The sequence below is a fragment of the Mycteria americana genome, chromosome 2, assembly GCF_035582795.1.
Source record: "Mycteria americana isolate JAX WOST 10 ecotype Jacksonville Zoo and Gardens chromosome 2, USCA_MyAme_1.0, whole genome shotgun sequence".
Classification (NCBI taxonomy): Eukaryota; Metazoa; Chordata; class Aves; order Ciconiiformes; family Ciconiidae; genus Mycteria; species Mycteria americana.
The window spans coordinates 129,427,571-129,438,835 of record NC_134366.1 but is presented as its reverse complement, the minus strand read 5'-3'; the positions used below and the strand labels follow the sequence as shown (position 1 = coordinate 129,438,835).

At 39.6% G+C, this 11,265-nt stretch overlaps 1 long non-coding RNA gene across 1 annotated transcript; it reads right to left on the bottom strand.

Annotated features, from left to right (window-relative positions):
* Positions 1-781: 781 nt before the first annotated feature.
* On the bottom strand, positions 782-2,679 carry LOC142406769 (uncharacterized). The gene is made up of 3 exons (XR_012774697.1): positions 2,542-2,679; positions 2,359-2,418; positions 782-886 (listed from the first exon to the last, which is right to left on the bottom strand). It is a non-coding gene; the product is annotated as an uncharacterized LOC142406769 (long non-coding RNA).
* Between the last annotated feature and the right edge of the window lie 8,586 nt (positions 2,680-11,265).

The window sequence follows — 11,265 nt, the reverse complement described above, 5'->3', positions numbered from 1 at the left end:
CTGCAGGATATCCGCACGTGTCCTTGTGGCTTGCCCTTCAGGCCACTCCATTCCACAGGTAGCTGTCGTGCTGCAAAGCTCATGTGGAAAACTCACAGGACAGCAGAGCTGAACAGAATCGCAGCCGGTGGCTCAACGGCAAAAGCTTTCCACCCCTGTACAGCTATTTCAAAAAGGGACAGGGTTTCAGAAGCTTTCAGGAAAAAATCACACTTAGATGCTGCCCTATTTAAAACCTGGCCTTGCGCACGCTGACTTGAGTAGCAAGTTTGGAAAATGCCATCAAGAAGGTCATGCTATAAATCCAGGTTTAAACCCCTAACAGGTAGAATACAGGCTTAAATCCGTCTTCCTGGACTGCGCCTGGACTGCTGTGCTGTGAGTCATAGTCCATCCTCCTCTCTTTCCTTTTTGCACCTGGATACCTTGCAGACTAGTGGTTAGACCACTTGGAGGTGGAAAACTGGTTCAAATCCTACCAGGTGGGGTGATGCCTAAACCAGGAACTTCCCGGGGCTAACCAGACGCGTACTCTCGCAGCAGTGCATGAGTCGGTACAAGAGGATGCCTTTTTTCTAAAGTCCTATGAATGTTGTCTTATACCTTCTTACCTTTTATTGCAGGCAGCTCCAAAGATATAATTCAAATGCATTAAACAGATGAGATTATATTATACATATATATTAAACATAAACCTGTGAGAGTGGTCAAACACTGGCACTGGAACAGGTTGCTCAGAGAGGCTGTGGAGTCTCCATCCTTGGAGATACTCAAAACCTGACTGGATACAGTCCCGGGCAACTTACTCTAGCTGACCATGCTTGAGCAGGGGGGTTGAAGGAGACAATCTCCAGATATGCTTTCCAACCACAAGAATTCTTTGATTCTATGGTTAAAAAAAAAAAAAAAAGAAAAGAAGAAAAAAGAAAAAAAGGGAAAAAAAGGGAAGTAATTTTTTTTATATTTTCATGTGCGCAAAAAGCCCTAGAGAAAAATGAAATTATTTTGGATCAGATTGATGAAATGTATTTACTGTTTTAGCCACGGAACTGCAAATTCAGTTATGGTCTTAATTCCAGTTCCTGAACCCTCCTAAATTCTGGCCTTGTTTTCACTCTGCTGAGGTACAACAGCAGTGATGGATGTGTGTGGCACCAATGTGACTGGGATGTGAAATCATGTGCTTTCCCCTCACATGAAGAGGCATTTCAGCAATGATTAATCATGTATTTTCTCCTTTGGCAGCTATTCACAGAGGTTTTCATTTGCAAGGCACGATTTCTTTTTCCTTTTATTGTCATCATGGTGAAGTCCCTAATAACTGACATTTATTGAGGGAACTAGGTACAGATTTGGCTGAGATGTGTAGGAGATGGACTAATTCCATGTATTATCAACCTGGCTTCAAGAAATCTCAGAAATAAAAGTCTTCCAACTGAGATTTATTGAAGTTTCTTTAAGTCCTGAATTGTTTTCCCTTGAAGCATTTAGTTCAGTAGATCGTTATCAACCTATACCTGTACATACATGAAGATCCATACGCAAGGACACATGTTTACAACGAATTGCTGAGAGTCTCCACATCTGAGGTTGTTTCTGCATATTCATGAGTACACCTAAGGGCTGAAATATCTTTTCTTCATGACAGAATTTGCTCTAATAATTTGTACAGTATGTCATTCAAAAAAAGTAACAACTTTTGGACAGACGTTTCTGAAACATACTTTCATGGTTCCCTGAAGTGTTCTTCTTGGTGTATTTAATTACAACAGATGCTATTTTATTTTGGTGAAGCAAATGATAAAATCTTAGAGAATTTTTCATGAGAAGTATCTATGAGAAAACGGGAAAACCCACAAACTATTACGTTTTCTCCTTTCTATTGATCATTGCCATGTTTCTTAATGCCAGATCTTCCAGATCCTGGAAAAATCATAATATTAGGTAAAATGACTAAATAACCATTGGGAATAGAGAGCAAGTTGGATGTTGAAATACAGGCTCCTATCATTAAAAATATATTCCTATGTCTTATTTATTTAGGATTATGATTTATTTATGGCAACAACCTTTAAAAGAGGTGAATGAAGTTTCTTATCCTGATTTGGATAAATTAGGCAACTTCACCATTCATTTTCTCTTTTAATTTGGTACACAATGTATTTAAACCTGTTGCAGTGGAGCAGCATGTATGTTTCCAAACGGCAAGAAATCCAAGTTCGTTCATTTATTGATTTACAAATTTGCCGCATATATCATTTGTTGCATCAGGTCTTTTATCTCATAAATACAGCTTCATCAACAAAAGTGGAAATTATTGGCCACCAAATGAATTTGAGTAGTTACTATTAATTATACCTTATTTTTCCCAGGGCATCCAAAGCACAGCAAGCTCTGTACTGTCATTGCCGATCATCTCTGAAAGACAAGATGCCAACCATACATATTTAATTAAACAGCTTATTCAGTTAAACCAATTAAATTACATTGTTCTTATCAATATCACTTATTCCACTATGAATGAAAAGTACATATTCCTACTTGGTATTTTATTGATGGCAGTGGGAAGAGAAACTCTATGTTTCCTCATATCTTTCCCTCCTCCTGGAGCTCTTTCTGCAGCCCAGTTTGTTTTCGTCTACCATCTTTCCTGGTATGAACTCCAAAGTTGGCAAACAGACCGCAGCAAAACCTGGAAGATGAAGTAGTGTTTTAGATGCAGCTCAGTGTAGGGCTACCTCTGAGCAGTATATAATTACTGCCTCTGCATATGTCATGCAGGGGTTAATTGTCAACTAACTGTGCAGGGGAACTAAGTGTTTAGTGCGAGCAGTTAAACCTAACTGATAAAGACTGGTTCTCATCTTTCTCCTAGGCTCTGTTTCATACTCTGATCTTCCAAATAAAAAGATTTCCAGGGTCTTAAAAAGATCGTTACTATGCTCTTTAAATTATTATTTTTTTTTTAAATGAAGTGTTGCATGCCCTTTATTCATTAGACATCTGTAACAATGAGTGCACATTCACAGCGGCCACAGCTTAGCAAAGCTGGTTAAGCAGGTGTGTGCTTAACTTTCTGCTGATGTTCAGACCAGTGCAATGTAAAATGTACCTGATTTAAAACAGGCTGTGAGTTGGGCTTTGCTCCACTTCTGATGCCCAGACACAGGACTAGATACAGCCATAATGTCAACAGTCAGTGCTGACCATAGTGAGGACTTTCCTATGGGAGCCTTTTCCATAGGAAAGTCCACATGAAGTGGTGCTAGAGGAATAAGGAGGATGAGGAAAACTTCCCCCCTTGGATTCCTCTTTTCCCTGGGATATCACTTCCAAAAAAGCAATGCTCCAGTATTTTTCAGATCAAAATGCTTTTTGATCTGAAAAAGTCAGTTGCAGGATTTGTCATATTCAAAGAAAGAAAAATGACTCCTAATAAAAAAATTATTTTAAAACCCCTGATATATACATTTTCTTTCATTCCAATTCATCCCAATGTGTTTTGCAAATTCAAATAGTCTGACATTTATATTAAACTTAAGAGGTCATTGGATCCAGTTCTGCAGAGCAAGGCATCAGAGTTTAGAGTCCCACTGATCATTTCTGTCTCTCAAGAACAGGCTCTGGATGAATTAGCACCGCTATTAATCATAATAATACATCTATGTCTTGGTTCTGAGATTCCTGAGATGTTTTCCAGAAACTGCAAACTGGCATGATACTAGCCAAAAAAACATTAAAGCATAGACCTTAACTCTCCAGTGAATCCCTCAGAAACTGAATAACTCTCACAGCATAATATTTCTGACAGGAAATATACACTTGAGATGTTTTAAGCCTGAAATGTCACATACACAACGGAGCTTAAGCCTGAGAATAGCCTCCCCTGTTTCCGAGATCATAACACTAGTATTATAATTAAGAGGATAAAATGCCACTTCCTCGCTTCCCATACCTCTCTCCAAATGAAACGTGAGTCAATTCATGAATTTCATCTATGGCAAAGCCTAATGGAACAATTTCAGCCTGTCCTGGACAACCCTCCTGCCCAATTCCCTCACACACACACCCTCACCCGTTATTTCTGCTAGCTTGGATTTCATATCCGCCTCTGCCCAATCGCTTGTGGCAGGCTCTAGTGGTAAAGCAAATGCTTTGCTGCTGTTTTTCCCCTTAGAATTACAGATCGCTGAAGAAGTAGCTTAAAACATTTCCACTGGAGAAAAATGTGATGAAATTGTTAAAGGTTCAGCAGCCTTGAAACACTAGTAGGCTATTGGCATGAGGATTATTCCCCAACATGATCTTTCCTTTGGAACCTGCAGTCAAAGTTTGCAATATTTGTTCGCTTCATGCCTCCTTGGAGTAGCCTGTCTCTCTGGCTGATTTTCTTCCTTTCTTTATCTGAAGCTGGCATTTTTTCCACTCTCAATAATTAAGCTGTCTCGATGTTAGAGACATGCCTATTTTATCACATGTATGTCTCGTACACAGTTGAAAAAGGAGATCTCCAAGGGAGAAGAAGGCTGGCGTCTCTGCTGTTGAAACGGTTTCAATCTGGCCTGAATACTTTGCCTGCAGTGCTGCAACCCACAAGGGGGTCTTAACCTCTGAAACCTGCTGACTCAAAGTAATTGGCCAGCATGATGCCACTGTGACCATCAAGTGGAACAAATAAAATTACCCACCATTTCAGTGCCGTGATTGTCCTCTCCCACTGTGTGATTCCATGAATCCCCTGGAGGACTGACCTGCTTATAATAAACAAATTGTTTTCTGGGCTCCTTTTCCATTGCCTGTAGGGGAGTTACAAGAAGACAGAACCAAGCTGTGTTAACTATATTTAGTAGTCTTTTTTTTTTTTTCTTAAATTGCATCAGATGGTTCGGATGACTAGATAGAGTATGATCTTTTAAAATTATATCCTCAAGAAGCAAACAATTAGAAAGAACAGCATCTCTTCAAGGAAACTCAAGTTTACACAGTAATAGAAAGTTATAAATTTAAAGAATTCGAGAGGATTACACATATCCAAGTTGGATGACTTAATTCCTTTTCCTGAGCAAGACAGCTTAAAAGCAGGGATTCTCTTACTCTATACACAATTTTGTAATTTGTTTGCATAAAAGCAAGCTGTTTACACTACGGGACATGGCTATATAAAGGTCGTTGCCAAAACTTACTATCTCCTATAACAGTGTAAAACCAGAATATCTCCCATGATGGCAGTGGGTTTATTCAGATACACACCCATGTAACCAAGGACTAAATTTGTCTTCCCCCCCCCCGTCTAAAAGAAGCTCACTAAAGATCAGAGGGGGGGAGCTAGGGGGAGGGCAGGGTAGAGGGGAAGGAGGTAGTCCTTGAAAGAAAACTCTTGGTTTTCTTTCTTTCTTTATGACCAGATAACAGCACCCCCAATATCTGGATTCATGCAGAGGAGATAATACAGCCTGGTAAACACATCAGCAGGACAAGTAGTGTGAAACTTTATTTTAGTGTTTTCAGTAACTGCTTGAGCTGATAATGGCCCTAATGTGGCCACAATTGACTGCACAGAAGTGCAGATTTAGTCCCAGTCCCATAAAGTTTTGTACTAACACTGTGTGAAATTGCAGTTGTTTTGAGTTTTTAGCCTTCATTTGAACAAGCGCAAAACTTGGAGGATGTAGATGTACGTAAATTGTTTTTTGCGAAAGCAGGTAGAGGAGCCCAATGACTTTTGCAGAATGAAATCACAATAAAGAATAAATTGAGGAGACTGAGAAGTAGAGTGAGCTGCCTTGCCGTGACTAACAATAACCATTTTAAACAACTGTTGATGTATTTCTGAAAACACAGTTTGCTGTTTGTTGCCAGCTATTTCATTTAGACCCAATTCACTTAAATCACGTGCTTAAATGTAGGCAGACTATTAAGCACATTGTTAAAACAAGGTTTGAAAAGCCAAGGAAAACTAATACTTTCTTTTCCCTGCATTTTTTTTAGTTGTTATGAGTGATTACTTTATATCACTGCTAGATCCACTTCACTTAGCTTGTCAAGGTATTTTGAGGGATATTTTACACACATTTTCAGTTTTCTTTCTGAGTTTTGAAACCAACGCAGTAAGAGTATTTAAAGAAATAGTGTTTATCTGGTTCTTTCCATCCAAAGTAATCTCTCAGCCTGAACAGACCATATAATCTGGAACAGTTCTTGTAAATTAGGAGTCTGACTCCTGCTTCAAATTTAGCATGCATCCTTCTGTTCATTTTATTTCCCAGCAGGTAAGGGGTAGATCAAACCTACAATGATTCTGTCATACGCAAGTCTTCTCCTTATCTATATATAGCCTCTTTCTCCCTAGCTCGCCTTTCACTGCTGCAAGCCTTTGTATGTCAAGCAAGAGATAGAATAAGAACAGAAAACTTGTATTTGGTACCACAATGCTATCAAGACGGGAAGGACATAACAGCTGTGCTTTTTACCAATCTGCTTCTCTCATTTACATTTTGTTACATTACTTCTCCTGGCTGTTCCAGATCCTCCTCTCAAGCGGTTTATAGTCACAGCTATAAAGCACATTTCTCTACATCTCTGCTGTAAGGGAATGACAAGCATTGACTGGTGGATCTCCTTGTCTTATACAGGAAGTATCCTTCTCAGTCAGCCTGTATAATAGATAGATAAATCATAGGATACAAGAATTCCCTGTTATAAATAAACCCACAGAAAACTGGTCTTCATCACTGTGAGGCATTTGATTCACAGTGGAGGACTCCTTGGGGTTTGAGAGATACATCGCCTCTTGGAAAGGATTTGGGACCTCAGGGCTAGTATCCACCTGAGTATCACAACCAAAATTGTTCAGTGCCCAGGCATCTGTAACTTACCACATTATGGTGCAATCTATCAGCCTAAGCCCCCGTATGTGAGAAATTTTCCAAATATTTTCATAGCCAGTAGGCAGATCATGCACTTTGCCGTAACATACAACCAATATGTAGATCGTATGCTACGCATACAGGTTTTTTCTCATTCACAGAGCTTCTTTAGCTCTCTGCTCCAGAGGGTTTGAAAGACTGTCACCTACCCCAGAAGGCACACAGCCTTCTGATAGCATAGCATACAATTGCATATGTAAATATAATGCATGCAAATGCACTAACACCTCCTCCCCACCCAGCCCTGGGTGAAACTGGAAGCCGATCATGAAACAAGAGCAGAGAAGATCCATTTCCTTTGCTAAGAGGCCTTTGGCGGTGTTGCTCTTGAGGGAGTGGTAGCCAGTTAAGTATCCTTGAACAGGGGGCATTTTTCCTTTTTTTCCTGTAATTTTCTCTTGAAGTCAGTTGTAATACTTCAGTCTTTCAGTGAGCTTTGCTGATCCCAAGACCATTCGGTCAGCCTTAAGCAAGCTGCCCAGCAAGGAGATGCTTGAGCAGCAACAGCAGAAGGACACTGGCTCCTGCCACACCGAGCTTCCCAAGCAGGCTGTCAGGAGCAGTCAGCTTGGACAGAGGCAGGTTTGTTGAAATCTGGGAGAGAAGACATTTGCACAGTTGGTTTTAATGCCTTAGGAAATATGAAGGCTGTAGGCTTTACTAGGAAGAGAGAGAAAACAGATCACAAACATGAAGAATAATCTCTGGCAGATAACTCTACTTCTCTGTGAAACATAATCCTCAAATACTCTGGCAAGAAGATAGATCATTATACCATAATGACAAGCATTAGTCTCAGGTCTCAGTTTTTCAAAGAAACTAAGTTTAAAAATAGACTTCCTAAACCTTAAGGCCTCGAACCTTGTGCAGACATTAAGATTTGTCTGCAGCTCCTCGCTGTACTCCTACATTTTCCCATCTGCAAACAACTGCTGCAAATGACTGCGTAAGACAGACCTGGACTTTATAGTTCTCAGTGAAGCAATATGTCACGTCTATTTATACTACTGTGGTCTTATTAAAGAAGGAAATCCTGTCAGTAGTAATCTCAAATTCCTTCAGTTATCGTAAATTAAAATTCCCCGTTTCTCTCTTGAAACAGGATTTTTTTGTTTTACTTTAATGTGCCTACATGTGCTTATGTAGATGCTTTCTCAAGTCTTTGTTGTGTTTTTCAGTGAAATCCTAATGGCAACTGACCACAGAAATTCTCCAAATGTTAGTGAGTAGCTACAGAGACATAAACTCACAAAAGCCTTGACTAACTCTTGCTGATAAATACATCCTTGATGTAATTATTGGCTTAAGTCATAGGAAATGTAGTTTTGTGTCTGTAGCAGGCAAATGGCATCTGGGAGCTCCGAGGATCTTTTTGTGGCCTTGCTACAGGGGTCTTTGTGACTTGGCAAATGTAAATGTAAACTCTCTGAGCCTATGTATCCCTTTCTGTGAGATGATGATAGTATTTATACTCCTTCCACCTTTCCTAAAGAGCAATTTGCAGCCTCCAGTCACGAAGACAGGCAGAGTTTATTGCAGTTCCAGGTAGAGGATATTAGGACATCATGATCAATATCATATGGCGGGGACAAGCTTCTAATGATATTTTACTTTGCAAAATGTAACAAAACATTTTCCATTTTTCATCATTTTCTGTATCTCACACTGAACTGTTGGCTTTGTTAAGGTCAGTGGTGTTTGTTATATTTTTGTAAGACAGCCAAAGCAGTAGTAATAACAAATACATTAATTCTGCCTTATTTGACTAGTCAAGATTCTCAGAGAATTTTTTTTCAAGCATGGTTAAGTCTCCTTTATTAAAAAAGGAAGAGGTTTATACTTTCTTTGGGGATACCACGATGCAGATTCTAAGAGAGAGAAGTTGTCAAATGATAGGGATTTCTTGTACAGATTTAATGGTCATATTAAATCATAAAGTGGTTTCAGACACTGCAGCCAAACAAAAGGCCTTTCTATATTTTGATCCACTCTGAATAGTTCTTATAACTCTACAGTAAACTTAAGACCAACAGAAAGGGACTAAAAGTCATGCTGATTAATGTGACAAGAGAATGAGGAGACCAACTAAAGGCATTGCCATTGTCCATAGTCCTTGTCACAGCAGGGTATTTGTGGGGTCAAATCCACTACAGAGGAAAGCAAAATATAAGCATTGAAAATTCCCTGCCAGTGCAACCTGGGGGAAGAGGGCACTGGATTTTGATGCCAAATCGGCACATGGGTTTGATGCTGTGTGGGGACCACAAGCCATGCAAGCACCTGGAAGCTGCTATTAGCGCACCCATTCACCTGTCTCTAGCCATGGCCACTTTCTAAATGCTTCAAAGGAATGCAAACAAATAAACAACCTAGAGGCCAAGGTGTACATCAAGGGAGAAAAGGAAGTGGAAATTCCTTCCTGGCCAGTATAAATATGGTATAAACAAATGGTCAACAAACAGAAATCACACATCCCCTTGGGAATACCAATAAATCACCTACTTACAAGCTTTCAGTTTTAAATCCTGAATTGTCTGTCCTCTAAACATGAAAAACTCTTCTCTTAGTAATGTTGTAGTCTTTTCTATTATTCACCACCTGTTTGGAAGGCCATTCCAGGATATTGCCCCCAAAATACTTAGAAATCCAGTCTCCAAGTTATGGCTGTGGCATCGGGCAGCAACACAGCTTATGGCTAGAGTAAAGCCTGTAGATAATTCATACCATTTGTCCAGCATGTTGAAACTAGAAGATGTAGGTGAGTTAAGAGCTCGCAGTCCTCCCCGTGGCCTTTGGCTCCTGTGCAGCATTCATCCCCAGAACTGCTCTGAGTGCATGGGAAAGGTGCTGCCAGGGGAACACAAAAACCTTGACTGAAGTGGTTACAGCCTTTTGGACCTGGATGAATTTCAACTCCTATCTTGGATAGGTTCAGAAAATAGTCCAGACATTACTCAGTTCAGCTTCAGTGCACTCTTGGGAGATACGTAAGTGAGACTGCTTTACATCTTCCACTCTGGGCAGTTGTGAAGCCACCCAAGGTGATACGCACAAGTGTTATGTCATTGTTATGAGGGTCAGTGTTATGTCTGTCTGATATCTATGCAATTTTTCTTGCAGGACCTTCATTCCTCATGTGTTTGGTTTTTGGTTTGCCTTTTTTGTTGTGTTGGGTGTTTTTGGTTTGTGTTTTTTTTTCCCCCACCCCATGATTTATCTTTGACTTGTAAATGCTTTAATGTGGAAGTAGTGATACTGTAACAGAGCTTCTGTTATCACAGGGTTTTGGTGATAGCAGCAATTCTTGACTAATAACACTTAAGTGAAACACTGATATACAGCTGCTGTGATTGCAAATCTGGGATAATAGAAGTGCTATCATTTTAAAAATTACCTTTGTAGAATTAATGACACAATAGAGAATCTGTTAAAGGGACAGTCTCATCACACTTTAATCACAAGGAAATTCTTGAAGTATTTCTGAATGACTAAAGAACCATAAAATATTTAACAAAAAGAATTATATTGCATAGACATTGCAAAACATGAAATGGAAAACAAATATTCTGTTTCTATAGACAGGGTGAAATAAAGTATTTCCTTCCCTGTGTAATTTTTTAACAAGACCAGGACAAAACATATTTTGACTGGAGGCTATATTTTGGGTTGTTGGGGACTCCAGGTCTAGAAGATGCAACATGGTATCTCAGAAAACATTCTGGAGATACCATAAACAAAGATTAAATATGAATTAAACACACCCCTGGTCAGCCAATGAGTGATGGTGCTTTTCCTTAAGGCTACTGAGTATCTGGGAGCTACCACTTAATAGTCCCCAGTAAAGGACTACAAATCTTGCTGGGTGTATAAAGAGGTGGGCCCAGACATTAAGATCTTGAAACATCATTTTAGACATGAAATAAAGAGAGATTATGAGAAAGGAGAGAGGGAGGTGGTGAGAAGTCTGACCAGTTACTCATCTCTAGCAGCTGCACATCTCACTAATTCAGCTAGTGTTTTGCACGTTTGGGATTGTTCAGAACGGTTAATTTGTCGGTATGAAGTGAAGTCCTGTATTTTCAGTCAGCTGTATTAGGGGTGTCTCAAAATGCAAACCCACTGATGGCCTTTTACCTAACGTATAAGGCCAAACAAACACGAAGATTTTAAAGGCTCACTCTGCTTATTTTAACTGCTATAAAACATACTTTACAGAACATAAAGTGGCTCCAGTAACTGAAATGAAAGGCTTCTCTAGATTTTGATCCATTCATTCTGGTGCACTTGTTTCAACAGATACATCCTTTCCTCAACGAGAAACACAGCCTGATCTTTTTCA